The 17,563-nt window shown below is 43.3% G+C and overlaps 1 long non-coding RNA gene across 2 annotated transcripts; it reads left to right on the top strand.

The window, feature by feature from the left end:
* The first annotated feature begins 1,221 nt into the window (after nt 1-1,221).
* LOC118238802 lies at nt 1,222-16,238 on the top strand. Of its 2 annotated transcripts, none has more exons than XR_004769971.1 (3): nt 1,222-1,388; nt 4,668-4,738; nt 15,210-16,238. It is a non-coding gene; the product is annotated as an uncharacterized LOC118238802 (long non-coding RNA). The 2 variants fall into 2 exon arrangements; XR_004769970.1 differs by lacking the exon at nt 15,210-16,238 and adding an exon at nt 6,313-6,449.
* Nucleotides 16,239-17,563: the final 1,325 nt, after the last annotated feature.

The following is a 17,563-nucleotide window of genomic DNA, read 5'->3' as shown; positions in this document are numbered from 1 at the left end:
TGAAAGGATGAGTTTTGTTCCAAACAGCAGCAGGATACATGCTGCATCCATGATCAATCACAGATCCTGAGGGATTCAGACAGTCTACAAACTCTCTGAACACTGATGAAGTCCACACACTCTAAGAGACACAAATGAGCAATCAAACCTGTCTCCTGGAAGACTCTTCTTCCAGACCCAAAGGCACAAGCCAGCAGTCTTGGGTACTCAGGAAGCTGAGACAGAAGCACTACGAGTTCAAAGCCTGCCTGGGCTACAAAGTCACTTTGAGTCTAGCCTGGGCAAATTACTGACTAAAAAGGAAAATAAAAATAAAACCAGAGATGTGTAAAGATGTTAATAGACAGATTCCTCCTGATCCTTTCTGTTGGCCAATTTCAAGGGATCTCTCTCTCTCTCTCTCTCTCTCTCTCTCTCTCTCTCTCTCTCTCTCTGAATTCCCATGGTTCCTTTTTTGTTTGGGCCAGTTGTGTACCTAAGGTCTCTCAATATTAAACCAAAAAAGTAAAAAGCACTTGTGTATAGTGAGTGCAAGGAGGTTACATTTACATCAGAGCACATAAACCTTTTCTCACCATGGCCCAGAGACAACTACATTTTTCTTGGCATCAGACTCCTTGGTAAGCAGGAATAAAGTTCTCTGCCAGACATCCCTCCCTCCCCTGCCACACACACACACACACACACACACACACACACACACACCATTTTTCTGGGAGTTGTAAATAAAATAACTGGAGGGAAACAATAGCCAGAAAGAGTATCCAACAGGAAAAATATAAAGCAGAAATGGCAGTCAGCATTGGAAACAAACATAAAGCCTTGTTTTCATATTCCTCAAAACAGAGCTCTAGAGCCCTGCAGGTACTGTATCTCCACAAACATCCAGGGCAGCACAAGCCACATCCATGGGGGCATTGTGCTAACTCACACTGAATTGTTAAGCATCAGAGTAGCGTGTTTGTGAAGACTCTTGGAAATAAACAAATGAGTCAACTAGATAACCAGACTTTTTTTTTTAATCCCACAAACGGCGCCTTGGGGAATAACATGCAAAGGGGCTGCTATGCAAAGGGTGCCCTCTGGGTCATGGACAGCTTGGCCAAGGGCCAGCAGTCCAGTCCTCCTTCTTGGGGTTTGAGATTGTTAGAATCTTGCATGTGGCCTTTTCTTTTTTTTTTATGGAATCATAATCAGGCACCACATCCCCCCACTACCATTGCTGCTAACTTGATTCTGATTTACTGTAGAATTTGGGGACAATTTATTCCTTTCATCTAAGTTCCTATTCTTATTCTATTTCACACTGCTGTTGGTGTCTTTCTTGCTGTTGGAGTATAATGGTTCAATCTATGAGAGGAGTATCTATACAGTGCCATGGTTGTTAGGTAAGTGGAAAATTTCACTGGTATTATTCTTGGGTTTCTTTTGTTGGGTTGTGTTTTTGAGCCATGGTTTCATTACATACTTGATGTTGGCCTCAAATACAGGATTTGTCTACTCTAGCCTCCCATGTGCCTAGGATTGTTTTAAATCCCCAAATTGTTTGTATATTTGAGTATGTGCTTACATTGTGGGAAAGGAGGCCACCACCCAGAAGATCTTGAACAGGCTAGAATCTACGGTCTGCTTCAGCAGCCTCATGGAAGCTGACTGCTCTAGCCTTCCCCGAGTACCAGACCTCTGCTAACACTCTGCTGAACTTTTTCATTCATAAGCCATAGCAACCTCCATTTAGATATGTTTGTTTACCATATTGATGAAGCTAACAAGCTTAGTAACTGGCTTAGTTTAGCTTAACCTGCCCGAAGACACTCAGAATCACATTGCACAGAGCAGTTCCTGCTGACAGGATGATCCCCTCAACTTTGAGTACCTCTAGCACTACTGATCATTCTATATGGAAACAGAGATCAGCCTGTCAGAATTTGTCCTAATCTGTTACTATGATGAGACCCAGGACTGGAAGGCATGTTAGTGAGGAAAGGGTTTATTTCATCCTACAGATCGTAGTCAGCTGTGAAAAGAAGTCAGGGCAGGAACTCAAGGCAGACACCTGAAGGCAGGAATTGAAGCCACAACCACAGAAACATGTCACTTGCCAGCCTGTTCATCCCAGCTTGCTCAGTTCATTTTCTGATACAACCCACAACTAACCTGACCAGGGGTGACACTCACACAGAGTCTTGCCACATCAATCATTAATCAAGCAAATGCTCCAGAGACCTCCTACAGGCCAAGATGATAGAGGTAATTCCTCAGTTGAGGCACCCTGTTCCCTTATGGCTTCACTTGTGTCAAGTTGACAAACCACTAATCCACATGCCCTCCCATCTCTGTGTGTCAGCTTCCAGCTAGATCAGGGCCCTACTTCCTGTGTTGCTAATTGTCATAAGACTTGGATCCTGGGATGGAAATCTTGTAGAGAAGAGAAAGGGAGGCAGTGGATTAGTGGGGCATGGTGGGTTTTGTTAGTAGATGCCAAAGCAGACTCTTGGTCCAGTCTTGTGGACAGAGAGCCAGCAATGACTTGAGCATAAAATGGAGTGGAGTGGGACAGCCTGCTTGAGACTCTGGACCTTGGGGGAGTGTTTCTCTGTTCTTTAGCTGAAAAGCAAGCAGGGTGAGTCTTGATACTGCCATTGCCTTCTACCTCCCTGCGCCAGAGATGTTGAGCCAAGTCTTTTCCCATTATACATTCCAAACATGTATTGCAACAGGGCAACACATTTCAATAATAAATCAAGTCTCTTGTGGCTTTCAAGGTCAGAAGTAGAGGTATTTTTATTTATAAATCATCTCCTTTTAAAAAGCCACATCGAAAGTTAAAAGAAGTCATTATTGGTGAAATCATCGGAAAAAATAGCAGGCGATTTGAGGTGATGGATTACCAGAGAGCTCATCTCCTGCCAATTTAAAAAGCTTTTTGACTGCTTGCTTTCCATTTCCAAGCTTCAAACTCAAATAGCTTTTCACAAGAACAATTGCACTAGACAAATTGATATAACTGCTTTACCCAGCCTAGCACCCATTGACACCCACCACCCACCACCAGCCACCCTTTCTTGGTCTCAAACTTTACCTAACATTGCTACAAGAAGGAGAATGACCATTCCTCAGATACCAGCAATGTGCCAAGCACCTCACTTAACACATGCCACCCTGGGAGTGCACTAAATGACCTTCCAATGAAGCTTTTAAGATTCTCATTTTATTCTGGAGAAAACGGGACCCTCAAAAAGTAAGAGATCACAAGGTTACAATGTACTTAAAGTGGAATTAGAATATGACCATGGTTTCCCAGTTCACCAGAACTAAGTGGAGGATGTGCTCAGCCTTATGTCTGCAGATGGAGGGTAATCCACTTACTTGTTTCCTGACTTTTACTTCCTAGTGTTATGGGATGAATTATGTCCATTCAAAACTCATTTGTAGAAATCCTAATCCCTCTGTACCTCAAAATGTGAACTTATTTGGAGATGGAATCTAGATAACCTCGTTAAAATGAAGTCATTATGGAGGGGCCTAACCCAATCTGAGCAGTGTCATTACAGCAAGGGGAATGTGAACATAGAACCAACAAATGCTATGTGAGGATGATGACAGTGGTGCCAAAGATGCCCAGAAAGCCACCAGAAGCCAGGAGAGAGGTGTGGGCAGTCCTTTGTCATAGCCTCAGGAAGTGACAACTCTGCCCACACCTCTGTAACAACACCCAGCCTCCCCGATTGTGGAACTTTGGATTTCTATTGTCTGATCCACAAAGTTCATGGTATTTTGTTATCACAGCTCTGGCATATGAACACACTCAGTCAGGTGAATTTTCTTAAAATAACCATATCACTGCCTATCCTGTCACCCCAATAATTTCCCCTATTATCTGAAAGGTTTTTCACAGCTTTGAGTCTTTTCTGAGGGAGGATGGAATAGAGGATTTTAATGACTGCCTCATCATTCTGAAGACTCCCCCGTAAAAAAAAGCTTTTAGCAGTGGAGGTGTTGCATTTTCGTTTTGATCTGGCCAAGGAAGACATGTCACAGAGGTACTCCACAGTAGCAGCTCCTGATGTAGTATGTATTTGCTGACTGCACACCTGGCTCCTGGGCCTTAGAATATAATGGTAGCTAATGTCTATACCCTTAGTTCATAATAAAGAAGAGACAAACATAAAAGAAATTTTCCCACAGCTGCATATGGCCTGGCCCAATGGTGTAGAGATTTCTGTGAAGAGCTAATGGCTGAAATGAAAAACCAACTTAAGCCCAGAGGTGGTCAGCCAGCCACTGACCATAAGTGCCAGCATTGACTCTAGGTCCTCTGTGTTGAAGCTCAGCCCTCCCTTGTGTGTGTGAGAGAGACACATCCTTCTGGACCACTGGGTATATGCAGTATATGAGTGTGTGATAGAGAATAGGGCCTCTGGGGGGCTGGAGAGATGGCTCAGCACTTAAGAGCACTGGCTGCTCTTCCAGAGGTCCTGAGTTCAATTCCCAGCAACACATGGTGGCTCACAACCATCTCTAGTGGCATCGGATGCCCTCTTCTGGTATAAAATCATGTGTGCAGATAGAACACCTGTACACATAAATAAATCTTTAAAAGAGAAAGAGAGATAACGAGACCTCTGTGTTGACATACATGCAACCACCTTCTTGCTCTGTTTCAGTTTCCTGCAGTAGAAACCATTCCCCAAATAAAACACACTGACAGGTCTGTTGGAATACTGGACCACATCTGGTGAGTTCCACATTTTACAGCTGTTGGGTTTCTTCTTAGAGAGCTGGTTTTGAAGAAGGGGGAGGACAATAGCACATTCAGAGTGTAAGATTAAGCAGAGAGTGAAGTGTCATGCATGGGACAAAGGGGAAAGGTCTGGAAGGGCTCTGCACCAGCTTGGGTATTAAAGAACAACACTTGTTGGGCAAGTCAGTCTGTCTTTGAGCCTTAGTTATTCCCTCTTTACAATGAAATGCTTGGTCTAGAGATCACTGTGTTTCTGATCACAGAGGAAGGACTTATTTCTAAAGTCCTTAAACAAAGAGGCCCCCATTCTCAATGGTTGCAAGTACAGTGCTGTACAGCCCTCCCTGGAGACTGCCTGTTCAGTTAGGGCCTCTCCAATACTCTTCTAGCTCTCTCAATAGTCCCATCATAACTAGAAGGAGGCACAGAGTCTCCCAGATGTATGAAGTCTCTTTCATATGCATGAAGTTCCTCCCCAAGCACACAAAGCCCTCTCCATGTTCGTGAAGTCGTCTTCACTCTCATTTCACTGGTTCATCTTTACCACGTCTCCCTCATACTTAACAAAGCTAGTAGTTAGAAAATTCCTCTTCTATAGGATATTAAAAAAATTGCTGAGTTCAATGAACTTCACAAAAAACATTTTATTTCTCAAATGTTCCAAGAAATTTGCAGCTATTTTCCTTTAATATATAGACATTTATTGCCAGCAGGCATGTCTACATTGTTGTGCTCAGAGTTCCTTTTATGCAACAAAGCTTGTGTGAACACTTTGCAAAAGTAGAAAACAATTGCACAGATTGTAACAAGAGAAACAAAACCACAGAAAAGGCAAAAGCCAGACATTCTCTGATCGGCACAGTTAACATATGCCATATGATCTTACCCTGTTGTCAGAAAGAGCTGCAAACATGGTTCTTAATTTCCCTGATGCTGTGGCCAATTCAGTCATTAATATAAAGACACTAGTTTCCTAAAGGTTATGAAGTCACTTGATAAATCTGCAGCTACATCAACCAAGTAAATTGGAGGCAAAGCCTGAACCTCTGCACTCCTTCCCAGCACTAAATTCTGTGCCCAGTATACCCATTAACTCTACCTTGTAGGTAAGGCAGTCAAAAAAGCCTGGGGACTGAATTTTGAAGTTTAGAAAGCAGAGCTGTCTACTCAGTAAACATGGAATTGGTAAAGTCATTAGAGTGTCACATTTTGAGAACCCAATGTTTCAGCCAGTGTGGGCAACTGCCACAATAATCAAGCTATGTTAGGAACTGAAATAGAGGACTGAGCGTAAAGCCCAGTAGTAGACTACTTGTTATGTGTTCAAGGTCCCCAGCACCACACCAAAAAAAAAAAAAAAAAAAAAAAAAAAAAAAAAAAAAAAAAAAAAAGTTCTAGGCTGGAGACAGAATGATATCAATAAAGAGTATCACAGACAGGAATGTTGTTAATGCCCATACCAGCATGGTCTTGGAGAGGGAGGGCATCAGTGTTTAGACCCAAGGATGGTAGATAGAGTACCTGATGCAACTCAACATCTGATTTGTGGGATTCTTCTTCTTCATAAGAACCCATCCTTAACAAGCAAGCGTCTGACTCAGAGAGTCTCCAGGTTGGTCGTCTACAACAAGGCAGCTCTGTTGTACAGAATTGTGTGGTCCAGTCTTGGTGAACACAGCCTTTCTCTGGAAATGTACAGTTTTATTCATCAACTTCATTAGCTTGACAGTATGGCAGTGTCTTGGGAGAAAACATACTGTGAGTAGTGACAAGCTCAGCATTGAGCCACCTGAGACCCAGACACCACCAGTTCTATGAAGGAAGAAATAACCCTGACAAGGAAATGGCAGCCTTTCCCATTGGCTTTGTCTGAACTTCCTCAGGAGCAGCACTCGTAAGCGTTCACGTGTGATGCCAGCCTTTGCTTTCTTCCTCACCCATCTCTTTCCATGTTTGGAAACTCTGTGGACCTTCTTGAATCTTGGGTCTGGACAGTGAATGTACACATTGCTTCTGGACATTGTCTGCTTCAACTCGTGCATCCTGATGTGAAAAATCATTATATCTCAAACAACCGAATCCCTAGTACTTGGTGTTTATAATGTGCATCACCCACAGGCAAATCTGAAAATTACTGCTCTTCTCTGGTGTTGTCTACTAGATTTCACACAGCCCAGCCCAGCATGAAGCCACAAGGAACTAAAATGGGTTTGAAAGCAGAAGGTGGAGAAGGATTGCTGTTATCTTCTGATTAGCAGAGATGAAAAATGATTTGAGAGACCCAAATGGAATGACAATGGCATGGCTCAGTGCTCTGGTGGACTGTTGTTCATAAACAGATAACAGTGCCCTTGGGAGTTTGACTCACTTAAATCTGCTTGGAATGACCAAGCAGAACTGGCAGGGCTGTTTTCATTGTGAGCTTCCAACACACACTCAGATTAATATAAGTGCCAAGAAAATTAATATAAGTAGCAGGAATTGAGTGAATAAAATAAATGAGTAATTAATGGTACCATGACAAATCAGTGGGAAGGAAGGGGGACATCACAGATGTGCTGACCTCTCAGAAGTCAGCTGCAAACAGCCTTCCCCAGAGGGCCACACCTGACTCCTCTCTCAGCTCCTAGTCCAGAAATGTATTCTAAACCCCTGTGTGGGGATTATTTCAGTCAGCCTCTAGGCACTTCCCAGCATCTTTAGTTTTCAAGCTTTGTCTCGCTGTTTCATCTCCTCTAGGGTTTCAAGGGAGGAGCATGGTCTCTTCCATCAACCCCTCTTCATCTGATCCTACCTAGAAATACTCAGGACAAGTAGAAAAAGAAACCTCGGGGGAACTGATGGAATAGCAGATCCCTTGTGTATTTAGAACAGTTTACAGGTCTTCAAGTAGATTCACAGATGTGAGCACATCTGATTTTCCCAAATCCCTGGGATATTCCCTAAGACACATCCATCTTCTGCAGACTTGTTTCATAGACAGTCTCTAAGATGAGAATTATTACATCCCTTACCTCTTAAAGCTGCAGCAAAGACGAAATGCAATAGAAGAATTGCTGTGGGTAAAAGCCTTCACAGCCAAGCCCGGCATGTAGGAAAGGCAAGATATTGTTTTAGCTCGAAATTCTAAAACAACTTGTTCTTTCTAGCTTCTCTAATCTGGAATCAAAAGACTAGAACCCAAGTGCTCAGGATACTGGAATGGCATGAAATTCCTGCCCGCTTGGTGCATTGCCTGCCGCACCTCCAGGGACCTCCATGCCCACACTGAGTGCTTGAAGTAGACCTTGACTAAGAGCACTGCCTACTGTGGTCACTTGCATCCATTTCCTTGAGGCCACATCATCCTACCTTCATAGGTAGCTCCTGGCCCTCCTCTGGTGTTCAGCTCTTCCTCTTGAGGATACACAAGGCCACCTGCTCCTGAGTCCTGTCTTCCCTCTGTCCACTTGGAGGTCAGGCAGTTAATTCCCCTAGGAACTTCAGCATATGTCATTGACTTTAAGGTGCACTAGGCCACATGAATCAAGGACAGACAGTCATGCTGCTACAGGAAAGGGACAGTCACAGAGCTAGCACCAGGCCAGCTGGTCCCACTCCAGAAGGAGGAAAGCACAGCTGACATGGGCCAGCATGGCTACATATTTCCAGATCATTCTCAATGGAGCCGCATATGCTGGCCATGTGCAAAAGATGCCTCTGAGACCTAAAAGGTCAAAGCCAAGAAAAAAACAAAACCAACTGCTAGGGAAGGGCAAACTCAGAAGCCCGCAATGTTGAACACAGACACAGATTGCAAATGTAACCCTTCATAACAGAACCTTTCCTCTATGCTCACACCCAGCTACTCTCCTGTCAAGCTGTGACTGAATGTCCCTGCTTGCTGGATCTCTGTCTTAACACCTCTCAGCAGAAAAAAAATTTTACTTCCATATGAATGAACTCCCACAGGGCTGGAGAGATGGCTTAGCCATTAAAGGCTAGGTTCACAACCAAAAATATGAATGAGCTCCCACATTGTCTCTATCATTTCTCTCAGGACATTTAGCCTTTTCTGCCTTGATCAAAGTCATTAGTTTACATGTCTTAGTTTCTTGACCCTTCTGCAGTTACCTTTGCTTTTATGGATGCAAACATCATCCTTCTCCAGGCCTAAACTACAGCATTTGCATCATTTCCCGTTGGTTGTTCGTTAATGTGGCATCCCTTCTCTTTCACCACCTCTGAACCCCACTAGGCCAGAGGAGGCCTGTTTTCATCTTTAGTACCCAAAGCCTCATGTGGTGCTAGTAATTGTTAACTGGGTTCCATGAGATCAGAGACTATGGTTTGTAGAATGTAAACTCGCCATTGCTATTTATTAATAGAATGGAAATTTGAAACTAGTGGCAATTTCTAAGCCATATTCTATTGCTTTGTGATTTTGCATTATGAATTTAGATAGTGCTAGCTGTTGTTGAGTGTGGCACACAGGAGAAGGAATGATTCTTGGAAAAGATGTAATTCAGCCAGTCATTTTTCATGAAAGCCTGGCACTTCTGTAAAGCATCCGGTATTTAGGGTTTATGACACGGACTAGGAAGTGACCTTCAAGCTTTGGGCTCTAATGCATTTCCCATCCAGTCTAGGGGCCAGCACCTTCAGAAGCTGGAAACTTCCAGCTTCCATGTTAGAATGCGCGCCTGTGTCTATTCATCCATTACAGACAGTGATTAGGCCACTCTATGGTCTAAAGGTGCATCTTCTATAAGAGCAAATGCCACACAGAAATAGCAATGTACACAAGACAACATAAACATGATGAACACACCGCTGACAGGCAGGCCTGAAGAAAAAAAGGATAGAGGAAATGCCAACCAAATTGTAATTCATATATCCTTCTCTTTCCAAAGATTACAAAATTCCCATTATGTGGGGACAGTGTTTTAGGTACTACAGACATCTCATGGGCAAGACTAGTGAGCACTTTTGGCTAACTTTGTGGTGGTAGAATCGGGGGTAAAGGTTTATACTCTCTAGATTCCACAGTGCTGGTCTATATGCTATCGTGATAAATATAACCCCACAGGGCTTAAGAGCTCCTCCTTTTCAAACACATAAAGTGAATCTTTTGCTTCTTGAATGCTGGGCAGTTTAGAAAACACATCACACCAAGAGTTCATCTCATGAAGCTGCTGAACTTTCATGACCAAAGAAATGTTAGTTATGCCAAGGCACATGGATGTGTCTGCAAGAAACTTAGCAGCTAGGTGCCACATGCCACTGATCTCAAAGATTAGCACAGCTACACTATCCTCAAATTGTAAAGGACTTTCCAATATTCTTACTGGGGTTACTTGAATTAACAGCAGAGCTCGACGAAAAAATTAGAAGATAATTAAGGGAAGCCTCAGAGATGGAGGAAAACGTGAAGATGAACCTGCAGCCAGTACCACCGACAGCATTTGTCTGACATCACCGAGAAAGTCCTCTAAGGACGAGCCATCTTGTATTTGATGAGATGCAAAAGAGGATTTTTGCTTATTAAAGCTGTTGTGAACAGCTGATGGTGGGCAGTTTCATGCTCCAAGTGTCTTTTCTCGTGATGCAGTCTGGAGGAACTGGCTTACAGTGTACACAAGCACTCGCCTCCATCAATCATGTAACACAGTCCACACATAGCACTAGAGATTTGCATGGGCCTGCAATATGGCAGTGACTGATAAGGAACATCTCCTGCATGAAATGATTACCAGAAGACAACTGCCAATCAAACCAGGGTCACTTTACCCAGAGGGACAGCACAAAATTTATGGAAGGTTGGTGATGCAGGCTGAAGCTGCCCCCGCCAAAACTCACTGAAAAATCAATAAAAAAATATTGTTCACATTTTAGATTTGCCCATAATGGAATTCATTTAAACATCATTACTGGCCCATGCTGACAGCTTCAAAATTGAATTTTTCTTGTGCTTGATGGAGTGAATAAATCTGCTCCTGCTAGGTAGTTGTTGCTTTCCAAAGCTTATAACTCACATTCTCACAGCGATGTAGTGTCAAAAGCACAAAAGCAGTAGTCTTTTTTTTTTTTTTTTTTTTTTTGGCAGAGAGGATTGAAGAAGATGAGACATATAGTCTGTGGAGAGGTTTTGCACTGTTCTGATAAGATTTGTAAAGTCATCTTCATTCAAAAAGGATTTCTTACTGACCACCAGAGGCTGTCTGAATCTTACTCCAAGCTTTGCAAATGTCTGCAACACCGGGTTCATGCACTACAGGGTACAGAAGTGACTGGGATAGGTGGAAAGTCCCTTAGCAAGCTTGTAGGGGCAAAGGGCAGCCTAGCTCCCTTTCTTACTGACCGGCTAGAAACATCTGTTACAACATGGGGTGGAGATGTTTTGCTTTAGCAGATTTAGTAAAAATAATGTAATAATCCACCTCATCCTTGTCTAGGAAGGCTCTCAGCCTACTTGGAAATTAAGGAACTATTTCCCATTGATTCTATTTCCTTTAGAACAAAATTCACTTACTGGATGTTCCTAGCAGGGTCCCAATACTTAAGAGTTGAAGAGTGTTAATCACCATCTGTAATTCCCAGCATCACTGCAGCTGAACACACTGTCCAGGAAGGGCTAGACAGAGCACATTAAGATGCTGAAATCCAACCTGTCTCAGAGAAGCCGGGATGAATGACCTTTCTGCTCAGATTCTTTCAGGGATTGATCTTTACAGAGAAAACTGCAAAACACTGACACGAGCTAAATCTATTATTGTTGAGCCAAATTGGTTGGTTAGTTATTCATTCTCAAGGTTTCAGCCTCTTGCTTGCTCTTTTAGATTTAAGCAAAATAATCTCTTGTTTTGGACCCAGCAAACAGTGTGCACAATGTGAGAGATTAAAAAAAATAATGCTCAAGTTCAACTCTGAGCCACTGCCCAACCCGGTTACGACATGAGATTCCCAGAGACTCGGCATACCCTTTCATGAAATGGTTTTCATCCCTGATGTGTCCAATCTACTGTTTTATGACAAACATGAAATGAACTAGTAGATACAAAGGAAGGATGTGGACTATAAGGTGCTCCCACTAAAATCATCTCGATCACATCATCTTATGGCACAATTTGCCTGCACACATGGCCCCTAACTTGAGGTCTGCTCTAACTGAGACCCACGCCAGATTAACAAGGCATGTCTGTGTGTGTTTTTTAAAGGCTTAGGTCTGAGGGACCCCAGATGATGTATGAAGGAGAAGAGATGCAGTACTCAGTTTCAATTCAATGAGAACCATCACCTAAATACTTTGTCACATGATATCATCCCCTTAGAATACTAGACAGCCATTTGTCACTAAGTCTCTAACCATAGAGGGATTTGTTACCTATCATCATGAATCTACATAGAATGCATGTGGAAACTTGTGAACATGTGTGTGCATACTGCCTGAAGTGAGGTGTAGGGGAAAGAGAAATTGGAGGGGGCAAATAGGGAGAAAAATGAGACAGCACAACACAGTAAGAAAAAAGAAAGATTTTGCTGTTGTTGTCAGAGTACATAGATGAGGAAAACAGAAAGAAAGAAACACAAGATAAAGCATAACACAGGTTGAGTCTATTGGACACACTTCCATCTTCCAGACACAGCTCAGTATTCACTGGCACTGGCACAGAGAGGTGGAAACTTTGACCCTGTGGGCCCCACACAAGCCCTGTCTGAACTGTGATGGACAGAGTCTACGCAGTCTACATAATTGCAGACTTTTGACTCTACCATGCCAGAAACAGTAAAAACAATGAGCAAAATCAGCCTGTAAAGGAAGTCTGCCATCCTGGTACCCAGGACTCCCCCAGGCACTTACTAGTGAAAGCTTGATGTATCATGTAGTCTTTTGGATTAAGTTTTTCATCTGAGAAATGGGGAAAGATCTTATTCATCTTGATTAAGGATTTTGGGGTGTGTGTGTGTGTGTGTGTGTGTGTGTGTGTGTGTGTGTGTGTGTGTGTGTGTGTGTAGTGGCATGAGGGATTAAGTACCAGAAACACAATAGCTTTGCAATAAATATAGACTGCTTTCCCTCTGAAAAGGCCCAGGACTCTAAAGGGACCCAGTGCAGCCCTTGCCGTATTTGGGAGGTGGCTTTACAGTGAGGCTTTGACCCAAATTCTGAGTGGGTAATAGGCAGACCCACTGGCCAAGCCCACATCTCCATATCAGACATCTACCACACAGTCTTTGACTTAGCAGCTCTTTAATGAGCCCATCGTGTGAAAAATTAATCCGTAGCGGTGGTGTGTTGCTTAGCTCTTTGCTTACATTCTCTTGTGCTGCTCAGCAAGACCCCAGGCATTAACTACATGGATATACTCTGCATTTTGATAAGAAAAAAATACACACAAAACCAACCACCCGGGAAACTCATCCCTTCAAGGAAGTCTCAGACTTCATGTCAGCAAAGCCTTAGTGTGTGGGACCCCACCGTGCTCATGAATTTCAGAGGCTTGTAAAGAAATTATCTGTTTTGCTGGACTCGCACTGGGATCAATCATCCCCTCCGTGGTTGGTGCCAATTAAGAGCTAGTGTGATGTAAAAGGGATATTTTAAACACCGTTTGACATCAGGCAGTTCTCTGTCCTGTCTCCCTCCCTTTACTCTAACTCTCCTATCATGCTTTCCTCGGTCACTTTCTTCTCTAAAGGGGCCTTTATTCTGGAAGTCCGAGGCTGTAATGAAACCAATGTCCTCTGTTCTTTTTCTCCAGAGGAATACTGTTTGCCAAATGATTTCTCATCATCTCACATGCCCCCGAAGCGGAGCTCATCACTGCCTCCATCTCCTGTCTTACTCTGTCATTCCCAGAGCCCCAGTCTATTGGAACACAGCTGCCAAGGCACTTGCTGAAGATCACATTGAATCATGCCATTCCTCTGCTTTGAGTAAATCTGCATCTCTCCTCACTGCCTGCAGCTTAAAGCCCTTCAAGCACTCACTGCTCTCTACCTGCCTCCCAGCCTTGTCTCCTCACACCCTGCCTGTCCCTCTCAGCCCTCCATCCTCTGCATGAATATGTTATGTGACTCTTGCCCTTCCATATTTCCTGTCCCCATCACTCCAGTCACCTGCATGCAGCCTTCAGGGTTCAGATTTATGCTTCCCTCACCTCTTACCTAACCCTCAGGGAGTGGTTAAATGACCCATGCTATGTTGTCATGCACAAGTTCTCACTTCTAGCATAAAACTCATCAGGTAACTGCGTCCTAGCCAGATACATGTTTGCCCAAGCTCCCTACTCCAAATAGCCTGCAATTACCTTGAGGGCAGTTATAGGTTTCATATATGTCTGTACCCTAGTGTCTATACAATATCCCACACCAGGATAAGCCATGAATTCTCAGTTCAACTGTTCTGCTGTTAGTTTTTGTTTTGTTTTGCTGTTTCTTTGTTTGTTTTTTTCAACTCAACTTGACTCAAGCTAGAATTATCTGGGTAAGACAACCTCAATAGAAAAACCATTTTCTCCTATAGGCAAGTCTATGGGCATTCTCCGGATGAACTTGACTTGAGAGGGTCCAGACCACTGTTGTGGGTGGTGCTGGGTTCTATAAGAAAGGAGGAGGAGCAAGCCAGTAAGCAGCACTCCTCCATGGCCTCCGCTTCACTTCCGGCCTTCAGGCTTCTGCTCTGCTCCAGTCCCTTCCTTGGCTCCTCTCAATGATGGACCATGTCTGAGAAGTGCAAGCCAAAGAAACCCGTTCCTCCCCAAGTTGCTTTTGGAAGTGGTCTTTATCACGGCAGTAGAAAGCAAACTAAAACAGCTACTTCCATGGTACTCCGAATCATCTTGCCTCTGATGCATATACTCTGTACCTATCCAACCAGTACCTCTGTCTGAGCAGGGTCTAGAACTGTGTAGACAGAGCTCTACTTATGATGTGAGTGAAAACTAAGAATAATACAGTCTGGGGCTGGCTCACTGGTTAAAAGCATTTGTTGCTCTTAAAGAGGACCCAGGTTTGATTCCTAGCAACCACAGAGTGGCTCTCAATCACCTGTAACTGTAACTATACTTATCAGAATGTGATGCCCTCTCCTGGATTCTGCAGGCACCAAGCACACATGTAGTGCACATACAAACCTACAGGCAAAACACTCATATATAAGATAAAATTAATAAATCTAATAAGAAAATGTACAGAACAGTACATATAGTAAGTAGATGCTGACTAATAGATGATGTATAGATGGATACACTAATAACATCATTTTAGACATGATGGAATAAGCTTGAAGAGTTGTAAAATCAAACCAGATTGTGACAGGGGAAAAAAAACAAAAAACACTTTAGGGCTCTGGGTAGTCAAGCAGACAGTGGGATCTGGCCTTGGTACTAGAGTTACTTGCTTATATGGTCATGATTTGGTGGCTGTAAGCTGCTTCGGGGGGGGGGGATCTAGGAATGACCTCGCTTCCTTTGAACTTCTGCAGATTGGCGCCATTCACAAACTTGTTTCCCACTGTCTCGACTGATGTCCATCACCTGAAAGTCTGATGGAGAATGCCATGTGGAGCTTATCACTGCATCAGACTCCAGTCTCCTAGATGTATACTGACCTACAACAACATGAAGTAAACAAAGAGCTCTGACTTGGAGGTGGAAGCCTGCAGTCCATGTCTGGTCATCGAATTAACTACTGCTAAAGTATGGATTTTCTCAAGCCTCTGCTTCCTTGTCCCTATGATCAAAGCAGTAGACTAGGTTGTTCCTACCTCTGGTACATGGTCTAGAGCCTGAAACATGGTCCAGCACTAGATAAGAGACAACCTGCATGGTGCTTAAAGGAAACACAGCCTGAAGCCCAGGAGAAATCACTTGCCTCCACCTTCTTAATTCACCATGAATGTGACCAGAGAGAAGCACGGTCTCTTGTTCTGAGGAAAGACAAGCCAGTATTCAGCTCTGAGCATCCCTAGGGCTTTCCTGGGATGCTTGCCTTCGCATTCAGACACCACTCATGATCACCTGGAGCCGTCTTCCCAGAAGCAGCAAAGTAAGGGCTTACACATCGGAGGAAAAATGCAGAGTAGGCAACATTGAGGAGCAGTAGAGACACAATGGAGGCATGGTAGAGGCCCATTGTTTCCTCTGGGAGGCGCACTCTGTAACAGTGCTGGAGTTATAGGTAAATCTGTTATCTCAACGAACTTTCACAACCTTGTGAAAGAAAAGGGTAAGCATGGCTGTTTAGAAACTAAGAAACGGAGTCAGAGAAATTCTGAATCTTAGAAGGCAATCTGGATGACTATCCAGTACTTACATGGTGAGGGCTGCAAGCCAGGCTCTCTGGCTCCAAATGCTATATGCTTTGGCTACATTTTGTTTCTTCTCCTTGTGTCCTCTGTTGGACCTGACAAAATTCCTACAGGGAAATAAGGGGAAGTGTATGTGTTTCCATATTATAAGGCAACAAGTCAAAGCTCAAGGAGACTTTTCAGTGTCCTGATAACCAGCAGAGACATCTGTGTTCTTTTAACTATGCTGCTACATTTGAAGGAGCGTGTCTTCTATAATTGTGTTTGTGAGACAGCATAGGATAGGTTGTGATCTTTAATATTCTAGCAAGAAGACTGAGCTCCCAAAATGTAACATTGGATGAATTTGTTTAAGAGGAATGTATGGATTTCAATAAGCTTGAGAATGACGTTTCCAGCTACTGGATTTGCCCTCCATGGAAATGAACTGCTGACCCAAGGACTGTAAGTAAAGGGGACTGGCTCAGATATGCACCCATATCCATTAAGCTCCTTCCTAGGTACCCACAGTACATGCCTTGTCCCATAGCCAGGAAGTCAGGGTCTGAACCCAAGTATTCCATCTCCTGCTTCGTATGGTGTACTTTCATCTCAGTCCTTCAAACTTGGCTGCCTAGTTCTCTACAAATTTTAGAGTCCAGATATCCTAGGTCCCAGTATAGCTGTCATTGAGCATTAGACAGGACAAGAAGCTCTCTCGTGGCTATAATAAGTAAATCTCTGATGAAATGACAAATCAACAAATAACAACTGGTTGACATAGAGTAATAAACTTCTTAGGCATCATGAAATGACAGAAGCCCCTAACTTAGAATATAGATAAGGATTCTCATCTATCCAATTCTTTCAGGAATCAAAATGAACAAAGACACATCTCTCCCATGGCATTGCCTATCCTTCCATTTGACATTATTTCGAATACAGCAATCCTGAGACTCTGAAACTAGTTATATTTGTTACTTGCAATATTAAAGATAGAAGCTTCTAGAAGTAGTCACCTTATCCTAGGCTAAGCAGGTGATGAAGGCTCAGTGAAATCTGGCTAATACTACCATCCTTTTGAAGTTGAAAAGCAGGAGGTAGCTGTCTTAGTTTCGGTTTCTATTGTTGTGAAGTGACACCGTGACCATGGCAACTCTTATGAAGAAAACATTTAATTGTGTTGGCTCACTTACAGTTTCAGAGGTTCAGTCCATTGTTAGCATGATGAGGAGTATGACAGGGAGCATGGAAGCATGCAGACAGACATGATGTTGGCTACATCTTGGTCAGAAGGCAACAGGAAGTCAACTGAGATACTGGGTGGTATCCTAAGCATAGGAAACCTTAAAGCCAACCTCCACAGTGAACACTTCCTCCAACAAGACTGTACCCACTCCAACAAAGCCACACTTTCTATTATTGCCACTCCCTATGAGATTATAGAGGCCAATTCCATTCAAACTACCATTGTAGCCTAGATATATTGAAATCATACCCCACCCCCAAGCCTTTTAAAGTCTACATGATGATGTGTGATGGATTGAATA

The sequence above is a fragment of the Cricetulus griseus genome, chromosome 4 (assembly GCF_003668045.3).
Source record: "Cricetulus griseus strain 17A/GY chromosome 4, alternate assembly CriGri-PICRH-1.0, whole genome shotgun sequence".
NCBI lineage: Eukaryota > Metazoa > Chordata > Mammalia > Rodentia > Cricetidae > Cricetulus > Cricetulus griseus.
This window is presented reverse-complemented; position numbering and strand designations above follow the sequence as displayed.